Below are 22,886 nucleotides of genomic sequence, written 5' to 3'. Positions count from 1 at the left end.
TAACTAGACAAAATAAATAAAAAGCGGAAACAACCAATATTGAAGAATTCCGCATCTTAAACAGTTTCGTTTATAGAACCTCCATATCAATGATGTTTTCACTTGTATCAATTATTCATTCATTATTGTGATATTTATATGTTTGTTTGTTATTTATTTATTACTAGATGGATATAGCCATAAAGCTGCCCCACGTGTACATATGTTAATTTTTGAATTCATAAATTCGATAAAGTTTATATTCTTTTTGTATGATATTGATTACAATTCACTACTGTTTATATGCAAAACGGTCCAATATCCTATCACGATTTATAAGAGATCAGGCAATTGCAGTTTGGCACTGCATGAACCCTGGATTTCATGCATTTGAAATAAATCCAGATCGGTTTTAGTGACTAGCCAAATACTGGATTTATTTTCAATCATAAAAGATTGAAATTTAAAGCTTAAAGATTTGATTTTAAATCGTTTGAGATATGAAAATAAATCTTAACGATTCACATTGCATCCAGAATTCATCTGGTGAAAGCATTAGCCGCAAAACTTGTTAGATTTATTTAAATCTTTGCATAATTAAAAATATATATTTCAGCGCTGGTTGTCAACTCTGACAATTTTAGTTCTTAGTTTTGATTTACTGAAAAGCACTTCTCCACGACTGCCATAATAAGCATACTGTCGAAGAATGACAGCTGAGCCGACAAGCTTCATGAAACCATGGAAACGATCGATGCCCAGATTTACCGCCGCGCCGTTATTTGTTTCGTTTCTTCTTATCGGTCTTTATATAGTGCATTTATCTTCGTTTGACACCATCCATATGAACAAACTAATAAATTTTCACAATTATCTCTTGACGATCATAATTTCTCTCCTTGTGTATATAGACAGGCGTGCTCTACTAGGGTCGGTGCAATGACAGTGGCAGATCTACGGGGGCCCCTTGGGCTGCCAAGTAAAAAATAATAATAATGTGCTTGATTATCAAAGGTGGTAAGAGTGTCGAGTTTTCAAGATGGAAAATCAAAATTTTTAGCTTAGCGCTCGCATCGATTGTTGAGTTATATACCCATCCTGCATGTTCATCATGATTTCAAACATACTTAGAATGTCCAGTTTTAGGATTAAATCTAATCTAAGTATAAAAAACAGTTCGCGCTTCGCGCTTGCATAAATTGTTTGATTAGATACCCGTCCTATTTATGATTGGAAAAAGTGGTTAACCTTTCCAGTTTTCGATCAGAATCTCAAAAACTTTCTACTCGCGCTTCGCGCTCGCATTATTTGATTGGTTATTTTATTTTTTTTATTACAGGGGTAATAGAGAGTTACATATCTCAGCTTCATCTTCTTTTTGCACTTCTTCCTTATTTAACCCCTTTTTTCATGATCTATTTCTCCCCCCCCCCCCCCCCACCCTTCCTGCTCTTTTTAACTTCTCCCACAAAATTTCTCGAAAAAATTAATCACAGGGGTCACGCCCTCTGTTCCCATGTGAGCACGGCCACCGATGGAACTCGCAGAAAGCAACTTATTAATTAAATTGATAGCGTACTTTAGGCCTATCGATTTCAAAGTAAAGGAAGATTTAATAGACGGTTGAGGGTGCTTAAATAACACGTGAAGGTAAATTGATTCAATGCACTAGATACGTGCAAAAAGTAGATAAAATGCAATGAAGTTTTGTGATTCCTTATTACAACATATAACTTTTTTGATCTTCGTGGTTGGAGAAGTTGAAAGGTAATTGATACCCACTCGTGTCATGAGTGAACATTTGCGTATTAAGTAGGCATTGAAATTAAAGAATGATTAATAAAAGGCTAAATTTTCCTCTTTTCTTTTGAAACCTCATACATATTTGTAACAGAAAGAATATCATATTTCTCATTTGATAAAAGAAAATATGTATACGGCGCGCCGTTTCTTCCGCCTTTTTAACTCTCCTGCTTCGAGAACTCATGACCTTATACGATGAATATTGATTTCCATATTGTCTTCGGAAGAGCATGCGGAAAACAAAATGGATGAAAATGACTCGATTGGATTTGTTTTGATTGAAAAGTTGAAATAGAAGTAAGACAATTAATGTTTCAGGCCATAACAGGCAGGATAAAAGGCTTCCTTTTTTAAGTGCATAAGCCATTTAGGGGATCAGACACAATTCAATACAAAATCAATACTTGTCTACAAAAAAAATGACTGGAAAAAACTTTTATTTCTACGGGTTAATTTTTTTTGTTTTTTTAATAGGAGTAAGCGAGAGAGCAAAGCGACCGAGCTGGTCACAGAAGCACTTGTTATTATCATTCCCTTATAAGATTGCTTTTCGATAGACATTGGCTTTATTGTTCAGCGATGTATTATATGTAAATAGCTTTTGTTGTTGTTCTGCTCTGAAGCGCCTTGAGCATCTTATCAATTCAATTCAATTCAATTCAATTCTTTTATTTCATTTCCATTCAAAAAACATAATACAAAGTAATATAAAGTAATACAAATCAAGTACAATTTTACAGAAGGGCATTCTTACTTCGTAAAAAAAAAAAACAGTATAATATAGAGCATAAATGGAAATGAGGGGGATCCACTAAAAAGCAAAGCTTGTAAAGTGTGGATCCCCCTTGGAAATGAAAAAAGTATAGTCGACTTATTCTGATATGCGTACATAATTATATGTATTACAGGAAAGAAAAAGAGAACAAAAGAAATCATACGGATGCAAATATAATTACTGAACTAATGCAAAGCTTTTCACACAAAGAGGTCTTCGTAGTAAAGGATGTGTTGCGCAAGACAGAAGAAAGGAAAGAAAGAAAAAAAAACAGAAAGAGAGAGAGGGGATGACAAGACATATAAGACAAGACAAAACAAAAGACAGGACAGTACAAGACAAGATAACTACTTTATAAAAGGAGGAATACTAAGAATGGGAAAGGGCTGACCACGAACCAGCTTGATCTGGTGAAATGACAAAAGATGATATAACTGGACAATATCAGATGAAAAAAGATAAAACAATAAAAGTGAAAAATGTAATGATTAAAATCAAGATAATGAAGTGTTAGTTCCGTTGCGAAGAATTATAGGAATTAAGCAGGATAAGTTTGAGTTTATGTTTGAATGAATTTAAGGAGACACTGTCTTTAATATTATTAGCTAGTGAGTTCCAGAATTTAGGACCGTTGAAAAGGAATGTATTTTTGGCCAGTAAAGTTCTGTAAAGTGGAATGTGAAGTTCGTCAGAGTGTCTCGTGGGGTAGTTATGATAAAGATGGAAAGTGCGCTATACAAATCTCTTGTATTATTATTATTATTATGAAAAATAACGTTCTTGTGCATTTCACATGGATTTTTTTTTAATAATGAAATAATGATAATAAAAACAATATATTTTTTAATTTGATACTTGCTTTACATGAAGGAATGATTCTCATAAAATTGCTCAAGGCCCGGTCCCACTGCACTTACGGATGCAAAGCGGATGAAAAAACGTTTAAAAAATCCTGCCATCCGTTGTGTACTCATTGCATGTACGCTCTATCCATCGAGCATCCGTCCAGTGTGATTTCATCCGCGCAAAAAGTGTTGAGCTGCGCAAAACTTTTAGAACGGATGAACTTCCCGCTGTGTACGGTGTCAATCCGCAACATAAACGAGCAACAAACGTCCCATGTCCGTTACCATCCGTTAAACGTCCGCTGTATCCTCTCTGCATCCTCTGGGCATCCTTGCCCCCCCCCCCCCCCTAAAAAAAATACCGCGGCTGAACAACGGAAGGGGGATACGGTACATGAAACGTCAGGCTTAAGGCCTGGCTGAGGCTCAATCACACCTCTGCGTCCTCCGTTGAGTCCGAAAAAAAGTAAATTTTCCTGCAGATTCGCGCGGATCTCCGCGGATCCCTTTCCATCACCATTTTTTTAATTATATACCTATGGAAAAAGATGCGGACAATTACGTATATATACGTCTAGATGCGGATTCTTGCGTCCACTTGCGGATAATCTTCCGAATTGATGCGTTATTTGTTCTTTCGACTTGCGTATAATCTTCCGGATGCTACTGAACACTTGCGGATATTTACGGACAGGTGCGGAAGGTTACGGATTTATACGAATAATTACGAACAAGGCTCGGAACATACCCTGCCCAAACAAAGTATATGAGAAAATAACATTGTACCTCCATGACCCTTCAAACGCAATATTTTAATAAAATTCTGAACTAACTAAAAACAAGGTAAACATTATTTCCAGTTCAAATTTAAAAAAATGGCAAAAATAAAATCACAAATTGACAAATATGTAAAATATTACAGTTAAAAAGGAGGAAATTTAAGTGTAGAAATATGCATTTTCACATAAAAGAAAGAAAATTAAAAGGACAATTTTTAGTCAAAATATATTATGCACGTTTTTTTTAAGAAATGGTATGTTGGATATGTCGTAAAGGTATTTTTAATGCAAAAACGTACATAAGAATAGTAACTCAAGTACATTTCTTATTTTGTTTTGGTCAACAAACTATTGATAAATCTAGCCTTTGCCAAACACCTACATCCACAGACAGCATATTGGTCTTAACTTTTTCCTGCCGTCATTAATATTGATTTTGCTTGTTTTTACTGTTTTCCTTTTATTGTTCATAATATTAATTCTTTAACATTTTTCAATGGATGTGAATGAGATGAATTTCAACTTAAATTTGAAAATTTCCCCAAGAAGCAAGGTGGTAGGGCTAGGGGAAGGCAGAACGGGGGGGGGGGGGGGTGGGGCCTCCCTTCGGCCGTAAACGGACGCGATTGCCCGCAGCATCCGTACCTGTCCGTTAACAATTCAATTTCAAATCAATTTAAAATGGACGTACGTGTTTGTATACGAGTATTTGCGGGTAATTGCGAATACTTACGGTGGACGCAAATGGATGCAATGCAAACATTTTCACGGATAGTCTGTGTCCAAGCTGTACGTAAGTCCAGTTAGAGGGGCGGATCCAGCTTCCGCTAATAGGGGGGGGGGGCCGAAATATTTTTCACCAAATATTTTCCCCGATCGGCCGCTCAAAGTTGATTTTTGTTTGTTTATTTGAAGGAGTTGTCCCAGTGGCGTAATCAGCCAAAAATTTTGAGGGGGCTCGATACGGCGTATTGCGCAAAATTAAAGGACAAGTCCACCCAACAAAATGTTCATTTGAATAAAAAGAGAAAAATACAACAAGCATAATACTAAAAATTTCATCAAAATCGGATGTAAAATACAAAAGTTGTGACATTTTTAAGTTTCGCTTAATTCACAAAAGAGTTATATGCACATCCTGGTCTGTATGCAAATGAGGAGACTGATGACATCATCCACTCACTATTTCTTTTGTATTTTATTATATGAAATATGAAATAATCTAATTTCTCCTCTTTGTCAAGTGAAACAACTATTAATTCCTCCATGAACATGTGGAATTAGCATTGTTTAGTACTATATGGTTCAGTCAAGTTGGTCCTTATTGTCAAATCTGTAAAAAATGAAATATTGTATATTTCAAACAATAGAAAACAAAAGAAAAAGTGAGTGAGGGACATCATCGACCGTCTCATTTGCATGTCACTGAGATGTGGATATCACTGTTTTGTGAAAAATAAGCGAAACTTTAAAATGTCATAACTTTCTTATTTTACGTTCGATTTTGATGAAATTTTCCGCATTATACTAGTTTGATTTTTCTCATTTTATTCAAATCAATATTTTTCTGGGGTGGACTTGACCTTTAATAAGAAGTTATGAGCGAGCAAAAATTTTGACATTTTTATTACAAAAATCAAAGTTTGTGATAGAGTTTTACATAACAATTGGAAAAAAGGCCTATATTTCTTTTTTATCCCTTTCTTTATCCCTTTCTTTTCTTGGTCTTGACAAATTAGGAGGGGGGGGGGTGGCAAAACGCCCATGTCTTAACAGTACTTTCTTAGCTTTATTCTTATAAAACAACATAAAAGTGTAATAATCTCATAAGCCCTTTTTAGATAGAGCGAGCGCGAAGCGCGAGCTAAACATTTTTGGAGTTTCATGTATTTTGTCCTGAAAATTTAAGATTCTGGGCAATGTTTGTAAACCTGGACAAGATGCGTATGTAACTAGATAATTTTGAATATTGGTTCTGGCTTGATAGAAAAGGGACCTGTTAAGGACGTTTTGCAGGTAGCCATTAAGACGATGCATATTTTAACTATTAAATAATGCGAGCGCGAAGAGCGAGCTGAAAATTTTTGACATTCCGACCTAAAAAACAACATTCTAAGCACTTTTTGTAATCATTAACGGTATAGGTAAATAACCAAACAATTGATGCGAGCGCGGAGTGCGGCGAGCGGAAAAAAAATGAGATTTCAGAACTGGGACACCCTATTCATGTTTTATAAATCATGAAAAGGGATGGGTAATTTGGTATCTTCCTACATTAGTAATGCGAGCGCAAAGCGCGAGCAGAATTTTTTTTAATGTTCTGATCTGAAACTGGATGATTTTAGCACGTTTTGAATAAAGATCAAGCTGCGTAAGTCAATAAACATGTGTGCGCGTGTTTTAGAGTTAAACGGAATTTGTTTAGGAGAATTGTGAATTGGATGTGGATAGCACTTAAAAAATGATGCGAGTGCGAAGCGCGAGCTGACATTTTTATTTTTATTTTGACCTAGGACCTGGACATTCTAGGCCTAAGGACATTTTGTAATCATATGAAAATGATGACTATTCCTCTCCCTAAGCGCGATATGAAACTTGTCGATATTCCTTTCTGAAAAAAGGACAATTTAGTTATTAGGAATTCATGAAAATGTTGTTATCATATTCATTAATAATAATAATAATAATAACGGCATATTTACCCAGGGTAGCCACTTCAGTTCCGAAAACTGTTCTCCCAGCGGGCCCTGCTATTATTATTATTATTAATGTAATAAGCATAATGAGTGAGTAAATTTTTTGACATTGAGGCCTGAAAACTGGATATTCTAAGCACTTTTGTAATCATGAATAGGATTCATGAGTTGATATATTTGTAAAAATTAATGCGAGCGCAAATCGTGAGACGAAATCTTTGATAAACTGTCATACAAGGGGATTTTAACTAGTTTGATATAGAATTAATATTTAGAGAATCTTATAAACAAAGACAATAATTATGTAGGCCTTCTTGGCAAATCAAATAATGCGAGCGCACAGCGCAAAAAGCTGCAAATGATATTCACAACATAAAACGGACATAAATCAATTTATAAATCAAACAAAATAATGAAAGCTCGATGTCCGAGCTAAAATATGCTTTGTATAGTGACTTCAAAACTTGATATTTCAAGCTACATATCTGCCTATTGAGCATGATGGGTATCTCATCGAACCGGCAATGCGAGCGCGAAGCGCGAGCGAAAATTTAATATGGTTGCATGAAATGTTTTTTAAAATCATTTTACAAGACTTCCCCTGACCTTATTTCATTCACTCGTCTCCCATCTCTTATTTTTTCTTCTTCTTTTTCCTCCTTTTTCCCCTTCTTTTTCTTTTTTTCTTTCTTTCCCCTTTTTTCCATTTTTTATTTGCTCCGCCAATAGGGGGGGGGGGGGCCCTCGGCCCCTTGGATCCGCCTATGCAGTTACAATGACTTGCGGAAGTCAACATCCTGGCGTGGCGACTCCCTGCGAAAATGTGAACATTTTAAAGTTTCGCAGGGTTGGCGCCGTAAGTCTGCGTCTCGATCACTACGGATCAGCTACGAATAGTTACGTCTACCTACGACCCTGCACTGCAAAAACTCCGGTGTTGATTTAACACCAGCCCGGAATCTATATATGTCCACACCAGAGAAGTGTTAAACAACACCAGTTTTGTGTTGGTCTAACACCAGATAGGTGTTTATACAACACCAATTAGTATTAAATTAGCATCGGTTTGATTCCAAACTGGTGATGTTTCAATATTTCTCTGGTGTGGACATATATAGATTCCGGGCTGGTGTTAAATCAACACCGGAGTTTTTGCAGTGTGCGGATAGCTGCGTCCATGTCGCGTCCACTAATCCGTATCTATTCGCGACGGACGTAACTCAACGTAAGTGACTGTGGCTTTACTTGGTTTTGCGTCCATTCTTCCTATATTCCTAGTCATGCCTGCGGAAAGGGTGATAAACATGCAAGAGAGATAATTTCGGCCCGGGCCCCGGTTAGGCGACTCATGTTTTATAATTTACATAAAAAAGGGAGATAATTTTCTGACTGTTCTACAGTTGTTAAACTTTTTTTACAGTCTTGCAAACCGAAATGATACATGCGTTTTCTTTTATCATGATAAACGTACATTATTTTAAGTGCCGTGCAATTGGTGAACATGGTGAAGCACAATCACAATTTGGCTTCTTCAAACACAGATTTGTTATACCGAGGTTTTTACCTGACTGCTTAGAAAGCACGAATGCATGTGAGCAAGCAACCAGGGGACCGACGGCTTAAAGTCCTCTCCGAGGGACCTGGCAATGAGGATAAATGCCTTACCAAAGGGCACTATAGCGCACCACTTGGGAATCGAACCCGGGTCACCGGAATCCGAAACCCCCGCTCTACCGACTGAGCTATCGATCATATCAATATTTTATTTTTTATGTTGATCTTTTTATAACTTCAAATTAGTTTTTATTTGTATTATTCCATGCACTTGAATTTTTTTCGTAAGGTTTCAGATTGGTTGGATCATACCGTTTCCCTCGTTTGCATTATTCTTGCAGAGCAATATGATATTATACACTAAAAAAAATAATGAGGACACAAGTCATTCGAACACTTTTGCTTCTATTAGACGTAAATGAATATAGCTGCAGAAATGACATTTATATACACCTTTTTGGCCAAAAAGGGAATCAATGACTGTATCGTTCCCTATGAAATTTTTTTTTAGATACTTCTACCTTCATCCTTTGAATTTTCGCATATCTATATTCTATTCATGTGCACATTTATTGTTGGAATATACAATTGGGATTTTTTTGAAGCCTCTCTTGCCTTTTAAGAGTTATATGTTAATAAAATAACCATAACTCTTACCAGACGGACTCCCAGGCCCCTATTGATATTTGAGTGACCTTATTCATTATGACTCCTGAACTTCGACTTGACTATTTTAACTGAGAAGCCTAATTATTTGAAGTTCGTATTATTTTGGGATTATTTTCTAATTTACTATATTTACGGGGTTTTGAGCTGTAACATTCCCTTTATCGAGAGAGGGCACTCGACATAATTACAGTTGATCTCCCACCACCTGTTGTCCGGATTTGGCAGCGAAGTGGTAAAATTTTGGAGCTTCTGGCAAAGTAAGTTTGAGTTGATAGGCAGAAACAGTCGCTGGTGCGCGCGGTGAAGTCCTTCGACTTCACATTTATTTCCTTTTTAACTTAGTAAGCTCGGTGGAATTCTATTAAGTTGAAAATACGATGAACTGTCTATTACTGGCCGACATCACTTTGATCAGGATGTGAAGTTTTGAGAGATATAGAAAAGTCTCTGGATCTGAACGACACCAAAAATCTTCGGTTCTCGGTTCTCCATCTGCCATCATGCGGCTTCCCCTTACGCCGGGACCACCGGGGTGGAGCCGCTCGTGTTCCGTGGTTCTTCTTCTGCTGGTGTTGGTATTTTGTTCGTCAGGGGATGCTTGCTGTCTCGAGGAACAAGGCCCAACAACGGATTGTTCTTTTTCACATGGCCAGGTTTGTGCCTTCTTCTACCGTTTTTTTTGATGGAGTAGATCTATTTGATTTTTTTTATTAAGAATTATGAGACCTAATTTCTCATTGCAGCAAGTAAGTGAAAAGAAAACGCTAATTTAAGAGTGAGATGAAAATAAGACTCCATATTTATTTGTAATAAATAACCAATAAAATAATACCAAATTTTATGTATAGGCCTATAATACCACAATTTTTATTTTTGTCCAGGACCAGGTTATTTAAGAAAATTAAATTGAATAATGAGGCTCTGAGCATTTATTTCTAAGAGTAAGAGGAATCCACTGTGAGGTGTTTGTCACAAAGGGATGGATACTTTCTTGTTCTTTGAAAATGATAGATTTTGAGAAGTGTTAATATATTTTTGAAAAAAAAAGTTATTTTAATTTCCCTGACATTTCTTGATGAATACTTTTGCAAAAAGTAATACATCAAAATTTAAATGTAGGCCCCCGATTTCTAATTTCCATGCAGTCAGTGGAGGTTAAAAATCACAACAAAAATCAAATCAATTATAGTCATCAATGACAACTTAAAGAAGATAAGTCTTATTATTTCTTTGTTTTAATTCAGTTTGCAGTAGCACTTTCAAATTTTCACCACTTTGCTGGGTAGAATGAAATGACTACAAATCGTATACATATCATAGATTACAAAAGCAGGTAATTTGAGCATTTGCTGATTCAGAAATGGCTAAAATATGTCAAACTTTATACAAAAATCTAGTCTAAATTCTTTTATAAATATATTTACCTTTTTTTCAGTCATTTACTCCAATCATACTTTTTAATAGCTCTGTCCCATATCAAATTTAATTTACATTTTTGGTCTTATATATTTGATAAGAAATCAAAATAAAATTGTGAATTTATACTCTTATATTCATTGAATTTCACAGAATGAAAATTTTCTATTGAAAATCGGGCTTAAGATGTATTTGACTCACTGATTTACACCATCATGCATCAAGCTCACTTAATGGGAAAGTTCACCCTGAAGAAAATTTTGTTGTAAAAGTATTGGTGAAGGTTTGAGGAAAATCCATTAAAGATTAAGAAAGTTATTAGAATGTTAAAGTTTTGGATTTGTGACATCATAAACCAGGTTACATGTATATCATGACCTTGTTCATTGAATGAGTGTCATAAACATAAACATAAACGAGCAGCTGCCCCATATGATATGTGAATATGTGATATGCATAAATTTCAATTTTTTAATGGTTTGTGGTGACTTATTTTTGTTTTCAATTGATCATAATTATTGCAATCCTAGAAATCAACCCCGTGTTCTGGTTTTGGTTAAAATTTGATCGTGTTTTTTTTTTTTTACATTCTGTTCATTTGATATTACTTGATCATTAAAGCAAGTTCTAAGTCTTAGTTTTAAATTTGTTGGAAGTATGGATTGTTGTTATTGGCAAGGGGGCAAGAAAATATTTATATTTGAACAATACATTCCTAACCATTTAGATTATTAAAGTCAAACAGAAAAGCTGTGTGTCAGCTGACCAAAAGCTAAGTATTACATAATAACCAGTGAAGTAGTAGGCTATATGTACTAATGATATAACAAAATCATTTTTAGTTAGGTCTTAGTTAAACATATATGACTACAACTTGAAACCTGGACAATCCGACAAGGTCCATAGATTTTTATTGATTTTTTTTTTGGGGGGGCAGGGTTGGCACGTTTTAAATGGTGTGTTTTAAAACGCGTTTTGAAACACCTCATAGACTTGTGTGTTATAATGGTCATGGACGTGATTTTAGATGATTTTTTGTTAATACTTTCTTTTTTTAAGTGGTAATGGTATATTATTTTCTTCTAACTAGATCTCTTTCTCAAAACTCCTCTTTTTCTCCTCTCTCTTTCCCCTTATTCTCCCTTTCTCCATAATCCCTTTGTCATGTTCCTTGAAATCCTCTTGTTCAATTGTGCACATCAAGATATTCTCATTATAACAAACATCTGAGTGTTGTGCTCACTATTTAGACAAGGAAAGAAACACTATTTAAAATAAGCTCAAATGTGTAATAGTAGTACTTGAATGAAATGGAAGTGTTGCACAAGCACAATAATATTTTACAAATAGACTGTAAAACTGACATTGTATTCTTGAGGTACAGTTGGTACACACAAAAGCAGGTAAAATTCCGGCTTCGTAAAGATGAAGAAAAGTAATTTAATTCAGTATAAGATAGTCAGCTAGCAAACCTTAAAGGACAAGTCCACCCCAAGAAAAAAAATATGCGGAAATTTTTTTCAAAATCGGATGTAAAATAATAAAGTTAAGACATCTTTAAAGTTTTGCTTAATTTTGCAAACCAGTAATATGCCCATCTTAGTTGGTATGCAAATGAGGGGACTGATGACATCACTCACTATTTATTTTGTATTTCGTTATTTTCTCATTGTCATATGAAATAAAGTTTTATTCCTCCCTGAACTTGTTGAACTACCATTGTTTTAACATTTTTGGTTCAGTCAAGTAGGTTATTAATTATCAAATCTGTAAAAATTGAAATTGCATTGTTCAAACAATAAAAAACAAAAGAAAGAGTGAGTGAGGGACACCATCAACTCTCTCATCTGCATAGCACTGAGATGTTTTGTTATTACTGTTTTGTGAAAAATAAGCGAAACTTTTAAATGTCATAATTGTAACTTATTTTATATCTGATTTCGATGAAATTTTAAGCATTATGCTTGTTTGAATTTTCTCTATTGATTGAAATCAACATTTTTCTGGGGTGGACTTGAACTTTAATCCTAACAATCCCAGGGGACCGTAATGGCCCCCTGAAAAATTTCTCTGATAAATCCATAAGCACGACAGGGCCACGCCATATTGTTCAAGACTATTTTTGGGATGCATGCATGGGTATGCGATTATGATATTACACAAGTGCATGTCAGGCCCCGAATTGCTCAATAACGTGATTTCATAAAGCCATTTGCGAATTTTCCGCCAACATTCATATCTGTATCAATATTTGTAAATGATTTGAAAATGATTTCCATTAAAAACGATTAAGAAAACTAAACTAACCAAAAACTGTACATAAGAAATATTTAAAAAAAGTTAAAACAAACATTAAAAAAACATTTTGATCAGAATTCCTCAATTAAAGAAATAAGCAGTTCAACTGCTTTATTTATTTAGATTTAAACCCAAACTTGTATTTCATGCACTAAAATTGGTATTGATTAAAATGAAATAAAGCATATTGATTAAATGAAATTAAGCTTTGAAAGTCCATAGTCTATAGATAATGCCATTTTCTTACATTGTGCAAATTCTTCTCACCCCCTAGACTCAAAAGTACATGTACATGTATGAGGAATACACTTATGAAATGTCAACTTTTTTGCATTCAATTTCAATGATTTTGTAATTTGGGGGAAAATTTGAACTTTTCTATTGGAAATTCAGTAACAAAAATCTCTTACTTACTCCAAAAATGTATTTATTTCATCGTTCGTTGGAAAAAAAAATGTTTTAAAACGATTTAAAATGTTTTAAAACAATAAAAAACGTTTTTTTATTTTGTATTTTTATAAAAACGTTTTTTATTACAACCCTGGGGGGGGGGGGGCATGTTCAAAGTTTTAACTCTATTTTAATGTAAATTTCATGGTGTTTTGAATTTGAAGTGACTTAAGTTTGCCAAAGAAAATTGGGATTATTCATTCCATGTCCATTTAGAGCCTCGAGATCTTGGTTTAATTTTAATGACCATGATGAAACAGGGTGGGCGATGATGGATCGTGTCATCATGATCACGAATTGTGAATCATTTGAAATTTTTTATCTTATCTCTTGCTTCATATTTGCCTGCTTTCTTTATCATTAGATATAGCCAGACAATTGTGATACTTAGTGATTGGTTCTTTGTAAAATATTTGCTCTGTCTCTACATTGCTCAATGCTCAAGTACTTTATTTTGATTTCAGAGTTCAACAATTAGAATACAATCAAGAATATTTGTGATTACTTTGACATATTATAAAGCTCTCCCTTTCATTCCTTTGCTTTGTAAGTACAAAATCCAAAACAATTTGCATTGAAATAAAATAAACTTCTTGGAGATAATCCAATTGATACCCACAGCATAATTATGCTGATTTTCGGGTGAGTGGTGAAAAATTTTGAATTCAAGCATCAAGTCAACGAGAGTCCATGCCAAAATGAGTGCACCAATTCTATTTTAGATCAGATTTCAGTTTTAAATGGGTACTCCAGGCTGAAAATAATGAACAGAAAGAAAAATCAGACAAGCAAAACACTGAAAATTTGATCAAAATTAAACAAGGAATTTGCATTATTCCAATAAAACAGTTCTAGGCATGTCTTAATGAATATTCAATGAGCAAACTGATGATGTCCTATCCAAATTTGTTCTTTTGTATTATATTAAATTAGGTTTATCCAAATTTTTTCCTTCAATAACTAAATAAAATGGATTGACAACTGATTTAGTGCATGAGATATTCATTGCTGCAACTTATTTCATTACAATGGAGACGTATCATTTACACAATGTTTGAAAATATGAAACAATTATGATTTTATGTAATAACATAAGAAAAAGGAAAGTGGGGATGTGACAATCAGCCCACCTAATGAATATTCATGATGATGTGCATATACATGTAAATGTTTTCACAATATATTGCTAAACTTTGAATTTCAATAAAAGTTCTTCGCTATTTGTTTTCAGATTTTGATGAAATTTTCAATTCAATTCAATTCAATTTATTCAAATTCCATTCAATAAAAATACAAGATACAATATCAGAGAAATACATAGTAACAAAACAATTAAACAAACATAAATATAAAATGAAATTTGGGAGACTGCAAAAGACCGAAAGGTCTTGACGAGGCAGACCCCGAGTGCCATCATGGCAATACATATATTGGCATAGGTTAAAAATAATGACATGAACAGGATGAAAAAAATATAAATACAAATGTCCTAACCCCCCCCCCCTCCCCCATCGGGAACTGGAAGCCAGTGTAACAATATATAAATTATCAAAATACACTTTAAGAAGATTTATGAGTCATATGATGATATAATGTGTTTTTTTAGCTTACGTTTAAAAGAATAAAGCGAAGAACATTTTTTGATTTCACAAGGCAGCGAGTGCCAAACATCAGGTCCTCTATGTCTAATGGATTTATAAGCAAGTACTGTTTTGGGATTACTAAGATGAAAATTGTTAGAACCTCTGGTATTGTGTTCATGAACCTGGGTATTGCGTATAAACATTGAATTAAAATTGCTTGGAACCAAGTGATTAGTATAATTGAACATAAAATTTGCAGTTTGTAAGATATTGATATCAGATATTTTTAATATGTTCAGTTTTTTGAAAATTGGATCAGTATGGGCTAAGTAAGGAGAACCTGTGCAAATTCTTATGGCTCTTTTCTGCAGTAGCAATAAGGAATTAACATTTCTTTTGGTTCCACAACCCCACGCAATATTAGCATAAGATAAATAAGATAATATGAAAGAATTGTACAATAGTATAATAGACTTTGGCATTAACGTATCTTTAAGTTTAAACATTATACCAATAATTCTAGAAATATGAGTTCTTAAATGCTGAAAATGCAAATTCCAGTTTAAATGTTGATCGAGAACAACGCCAAGAAATTTAACATTAGTTTTCCTTTCAATTAGGGTATTGTCTATTAAGATTTGGCACTGGTCTTCCATAATCTTTTTGATTGGGTTGTGAAATATAATATAATTGGTTTTACTGAGGTTTAGAGATAACTTATTACATTGTAGCCAGTTGGTTAGTTTACGTAATTCTACATTGATAGTGACGAACATTTTATTAAAATCATGATGAGAATATAACAGTGTCGTATCATCTGCAAATAACACATAGCTAAGCATTTCGGAAGAATTTACAATGTCGTTCATATATATTATAAAAAGAAGCGGCCCAAGAATGGATCCTTGTGGGACGCCACACTGGAGTTCTAAAATTTGTGATTTATTTAAGTCGACCTCAGTGTATTGAATTCTGTTCTTTAAATAATCTTTGAACCATGCAAGAGGCGTACCCCTTATACCATAACGTTCAAGTTTATGTATTAATATTGAATGATCAAGCGTGTCGAACGCTTTTGAAAGGTCCAAAATAATCCAGTTATATATTGTTTTTTTGCAAGGGATTTGGTTATTCTATCATATAAGTCCAAAACTGCTAATTCAGTTGAATGTTGTCTCCTAAAACCATATTGGGCGGTGCAAAGTAATTTGTTTTTGTCTAAAAAATTATATACCTGGATATGAATTATTCTTTCTAAGATTTTAGATAAAGAGGGTAAGATAGATATAGGTTGGTAATTTTCACATTGGATACGATTTCCCTTTTTGAATATTGGTACGACCCGTGCTAATTTGAAAGAATTCGGATAGCATCCAAGAGACAATGATAAGTTGAAAATATGACATAGTGGATCAGCTATAAAGAAAATTATTTGTTTTAAGATAAATGAGTTAATATCGTCATGACCACAAGTTTTGGTATTTTTAAGGGATTTTACTATGGATATAACTTCGTGTGGTCTTACGGGTTTGAAAAATATCGAGTTTTCAGCTCGTTCAGGTAAAAAATCTTTAAAAGAGAGCTCATTAGTTATAAAAGTTTTTGATAACGTTGGCCCTATGTTTACAAAATATTTGTTTAAGATGTTTACAATTTTCTGTGGGTCACGTGTCTTTTCTTTTTCAGAGTACATTTCTTTTGTGAATTCTGTTCTTTTGCCCCTACCTAAGATATTGTATTTTTGTATATGTATATGTATGTATATTTTCAGTATTTTTGCTCTGTGAATCTGTATTTTCGGCCCGGAGCATCCCTCTAACTTTCGATGACATGTGGAGATTTTTCTCTGACAGCAGTACATGAAAAAAAAAATGTTTGTGAGTAGGTACAATGATTGAAGAAACAATGAAAATTTATTAAGAAGATTTATGAAAATGATATTTGCAATTAAACTTTATAATTTGATTTTCGTAATCATCTCAATAAAAGTTTTCTACTAAATTATATATAATGTAGTGTGTTGATCTGTCTTGGCACCAAAACAGTAGATAATGGTGCTGTAGAAAAGGAAAATCCATTAAAAAATAGGAAATGCTGCATGGCCTTGGACCAAAAAAAGGATGAGAACTCAAACAAATTTATTATTCTTCAAGCTTACAAAATGAAAATTATTATCCATGTAAGGTGTATAGTAGGGATGCATTGGTAGATTTCATTTGAAGGAAATAATCCAAATGAAATTACTGATCTTGACCATTCTAGGTGATGCTTATTTGCTCTATATGAAAATTAAAACTAGAGCTGTAAACAGGATTTTAATGAACTGTTTGATTTAGCTAGAAGCTTTCAGTATGAATCAACATTAAGGAGATTACACTGGCAATGATTTTCTTGACATTAAGTTATTATTTGATCTCTGAAGAAGAGGATATTTATTGAAGAAAATATTAAAATCATAATATAAGTTTCCATTATGCAATCTTTGTTCTTTCATAAAAGTAAAGGTATATTTCAGTTTTCATCACAATACATACTGTAGAATGAGTGGCCATGCATAAAAGAGGTTTCTTTGCAAAAGCAAGATTTAAACATATAGTTTTAATAGTCAACACCATTAAAAAAAAACTTCCCCAGAATTATAAGAAACTTCTTTCACATTGCTTTCTGCCTCTGGTATTGTTCTGATACTTTGTTTATCCCAATAAATGCGAATAAACTAAGATTTTGAACAATCACAGATAAATCTTCAAAATTGAGATGTAGAGCTTGTAAAGAGCATTAAAAAGTATTCTTGCAAACAAAATCTGCTTTGAGCTTAAAACTAGATATAAAGCTCAATTGATATTTGAGTTGGCAAGGAAAACAGTATATTATATTTGTTTACTTATCTAATGATTATAGTAGCACTTAAAGAGTTTGCCATGCTTTGATGTGGTTTTAATAAAATGTGTTTTTATTAAAAACAGAAAAGTAAAAGAAAGATATGAAGGTTTAGTGAATATCCATCAAATGAGATTTGTTTAGATTTTTTTTTTCTGTTAACATTCAATGTGTCTCATGATATATTTAATAGGCAGATAGAATAATTTTATTTTATCTGAGAACATTGAGTGGTGATTTTTGATTTGTGGAAAAATAATACATCATAAAGAGTGAGAAATGACAGTAGGACTTACCCTTATTTAACCGGGGTGGGGGGGGGGGGGTCAATTTGACCCTCCTAGGTGAATTTCATGATTTCGCTGCGGCATGAATTTTTTGACCGCCCCTCTCGCTGACTTTTTCCATTCTTGCTCATTTTTTTAGACCAAATTTGCGACGCTGGAGTACGTTGTTCCAAATCGAGTCCACTGTTTTGAACAGTGGATTCATCAATTCAAAACAGTGGACTAATGAATAAAATAGCATGCTTAACCATGACGACAGGCATCAATTTGCGACACTATGACAAGAACACGCATCAGTCTTTGACATTATTCAATGTAAATTAAGCGTAATTTGTAATTGTACATGAAATTTGCATAAAAACTACCTGGTGATTCCCTCATTTGTACTCAAACCAGAATAAATGTTTTGTGGAATTCAACAAAATATTGTCATCACTTTCTTATTTTACTTCTTAAATTCGTTATATTTTTCAAGATGTTTCCTGTTTGATTTTTTTAAACAATTTGTGTCAGGTTGTACTTCACTTCGCCTTGGCTTTGATAGATAATAATAGTTGATAATTATATTTAACAAGTATGTCAACAAGTATGTTGAACAATGTCTGTCGTAAATGATGTAACCAATAAATATGTTTTGACTACAGGTACATGTATACATGCATGAACTTATTTAGGTCTTTCACCAGTGACCTCATTTGTAACTAGTATAAGGGATGGCATGGTTGGAAAGACTTGTGGGAGTGTCATGCCATTCTGTTCTTATTAAGAGGGGAACAATATCCCTCCTCGAACACAGTTCACAGATCTATGATTTTTAGATTTTCAAAAGAATGGACTTTGGATCCATCTGTTTATTCATCTAATTCATTCTTATGTGTATATGCTGGCCCAAAATACCTGCAGATCTTCTACACACGTAAGCTAAAACATGATTTTGGAAAACGTACAAAATAAATCATAGAAAGTTTGATATGAAAGATGTGTTGAAATATCGAACTTATCCTCGACACATGATAATGGTGTGGATCTTTCCAGTTGGTTTGCCTGGGGACCAACGCCCATGGCCGTGGTTACCATATTTCCATGCCCAAAAGCACCGAACAAACATCGTTTTGTGGTGTGAACGAGGTCATTGTGAAATTCCCCCGAACTTTTCAGTAGAATGTTGATTCAATATCTGTATAGAATTTTGTTACCTTGCCTTGTTTACTGTTGGTGGAAAATGAAACTACATGTACATCTCTTCCAAACAGAGGGTACAGCTGTTTATTTTTTTCTCTTATTACTGTACTTTCAGTGGATACAGGTGCTGATTTCATTTTGGTGATGCGACTGATTTCGGTTGTTAATGTTGGGCCCAATTTTTTAAACTGTCTCTGCAGGTTGAATTTAATTTAATATTAATTTATTAATTAAATGTGTTAAGTTCAACACAGATTAACATCATGGGTTGTCCAAGAATTTTGCCCTTAATCTTGTTACTTAAGAAATAAGTCAATATTCCTTTGTTCCCCCCATCAGTGATGTTGACTGCCATTGAATAAATGTGGTTTGTCCAAAAGAGCCAATAATATTGAATAAAACTTTTTTTCATGTAAGATTGGATTTATCGTCCACATGAAATTAATGGAATTTTTCATTTTTCATGTTTTTTTTAAATTTATTAGATATGAATAGATAAAAAATGCAAGTGTCAACAGGTACAATATTCTAAAGCCTACATGTATATATGTGCTTTTACCGGACAATTTTAATGACTGTTCAGCAAAAAAATATATATAAAATTTAGGGACTATCGAAAGTCCCATATTTAAGATAGTTGTTCGTGATAGTCTGGGGGTAGCAACCTCTACCAAATGCTGATTAACAACCTAAGTTTCACTTTAAGGGGAAAAAGATATTTACAGTTTTGTACTTTTGTTACCTTCAGGAGGTTATGATTGTAGTAATCGATTGTCTTTTAGGCACTAATCTATTCACAAGACTTTGTTATGGCTTACTCACCAGCTTGTAGCATGAGATCATCATGCCAGCATCGTCTAAAGATCCCCAAAATATTAGAAGCCTATAGTATTGTGGATGGGCTTTCTCTGCTGCAGCACCATCTCTGGAATAAGTTTTCAGATGTGCAACATACATTAACTTAATTCTTTTCTAATAACTTTTATGCAATTCTTGACTCGACACTCATCCAAACTATTTCATACCTTTTATGTTCCTTGTGCGCCTCAGAATAGAATATTTAGTAGATACATGTATAGGCAATGCTACGCGTATATAATAAACACCTATTATCATCATTAGTACTAGATCATCTTTTAATAATTTTGAAGATTCATGCTGTAATTGTGAATATTGATAGATGATTCATGCAATGGGCTAGCCAGTTACTTAAAAACGTTTTATTAAACAAAACACCAAGTGTGTCGCATGGGTTTAGGAAATTCTGTCATTGATTTTTAAAACTTAAAGTGAGATTTCTCTGGTAGATCGATATAAAAAAGGGAGGGTGGCGCTGAGAGAGTTTGTGTTAGATATGTTAATATGTTTAGGTATGTTATCGTCATAACATACATTATATTGAAATTATTATATAATCTCTTATAGTATTAATATGCTTTGTACTAATAGTCAGTAAACTACCAGCCCTTATGAAATACCTGCATGCACATGACATGTGTGACAAATGGGTAGGGTCAAACGTCAAAGTTTTCATGGTGATAGTCAGAACATGTTAAACCAATTATAGTCAGAATATGAATATGTAATGGGGGGGGGGGGTTGAGCGGACATTTAAGTCACCCTGCCATCTGCCATTGTTGTAGTGATACCATGAGAGAGACACACACAGCCTATAAAAGTTGTCAAAAGAGGAACTCCCCTGTTGGAATTGGAAAAATGGATTACCTTGTAGATGTACCTATCTGTTTGCCATACAAATACATGTCCCCTCTTCTGAAAACAAATGGAATGCGAGTCCATGCTCTTTAACTAGTCTTTTTAGTCAGACCTTGTATCATGATTATGTAAAAATATGTATTTAAAGCCTTTGACTGATATGATTTACACGTATGCAACAATATGAAGTGCATCAAAAAATTTAAGTTAGAAATAAGCATACATGTAGAGTTATAAGGTAAGCTTGATGCTTGAGCTCACAATGAAAGGGTCTGATTTTTTTAGACAATGATTATTGATTGAGGGGAATTCCCCCAAAGAGCGGACAGGCATGGGGTGAGCGTAGGACTGTAGTCTGAATGGAATGGTCAGTCTGAATTGAATGATCAGTGTGAGAACCAACACAAAGAAGACAATCATTGAAGGCCTATTTATTTTGAATTCTCATGTTATAGGCTTACATGTATATTGTATTCCCTCGTGTTCTGATAAAGTAGTCATGATATTTTGTGTTTCTTGACGTGAACTTATGGAATGAATGAATGGATTATTGAGTAAATAATTGAAGAATGAATATAAGAATGATTGAATGAATTGATGGAAGGATAGATAATGAATGAAACATTGAGTGAATGGAAAAAGGGAATGGATGAAAGAATTATAGATGAAAGAAAGAAAGACAGGTTATGAATAAGTGAAATGAAAAAAATTGAGTGAGTGAAGGAATGGAAAAATGATTGATGAATAGATTATGAACAGATAAAGTGAGTGGATGGATGAATCTATGAAAGAAAAATGGAATTAATGATTGAATGAATAAGTGAGTGAGTGAGTGACTGAATGACTGAATAACTGACTGACTGACTGAATGAATGAATGAATCAGTGAGTGAGTGAATGAATTGAGAAATGAATGAATGACAGCAAGGTTATATGAATTAATAAAGAAACATATCAATTTACCTGATTGATAAACCATGGAGAACCACAAATTCTGAAATACTTGCAGATTGAATCATGCACTCTACTACAATATATATATTTTTTTTTAGTGGAAATTTTTGTTGCAGAAAAAGTATGTTGCTACATAATTTATGAAAACTATTGCCTATGAAATGTGTACACCATGCAGTAGTTCGATTATCGCAATATTGACACAAGACATGTCATTTAAAGATACAATATGAATGATGATGCAAATATTTGATTTTCAGTGGTTTAGATAAAAAGTTTGCATGTATATTCAAAAGAAGTCATTTGATGCATGAACAGAGATCTTTATTGCAATGTGTTTTCAGGCTCAGCAAAGTTTTACTGAAGGTGAACAAAAAGTTGAATCCAATAAAAGTTTCTTTACTTCCAGGGAAAAATAAAATATTTTTTTCAGGGATTTTTAAAAATTTAGTTTCCCAGCCTGAAATGTCTATGCTGTATTATAGTTTAAAGGCAATTTCAGGAATTATTAGCCACTCCTTATGTCAGATTAATGGAAATCATTATCATTATTCAATATTTTTCTTTTTGGCAAAGACAATGTATGACTGAAGGAATTAAAAAAAAAAAAATTTGCATTTAGTTCTTTGAACAAATAACGAAGTTATTGAATTTTAAAGATTTGCATCGTTCCTGTGAAACAGTTCTAGGCATGTCATTAGGTGGGCTGATGATGTCATATCCCCACTTGTTCTTTTGTATTTTATTATATGAAATTAGGTTTATTCAAATTTTTTCTACCAAGAACTAAAACAATTGGATTATTTCATCATAATGGAGACATATCATTTATACATGTTTGAAAAAATGAAACAATTATGATTTCATGTAATAACATAAGGAAAAGGAAAGTGGGGATATGATATCATCCGCCCACTGAATGAATATTCATGAGGATGTGCATATAACTGTTTTCACAAAATACTGATAAACTTTAAATTCAATAACTTTGTTATATTTGTTATCAGATTTTGATGAAATT

The sequence above is a fragment of the Lytechinus pictus genome, chromosome 3, assembly GCF_037042905.1.
Source record: "Lytechinus pictus isolate F3 Inbred chromosome 3, Lp3.0, whole genome shotgun sequence".
Lineage (NCBI taxonomy): Eukaryota > Metazoa > Echinodermata > Echinoidea > Temnopleuroida > Toxopneustidae > Lytechinus > Lytechinus pictus.
This window is presented reverse-complemented; position numbering follows the sequence as displayed.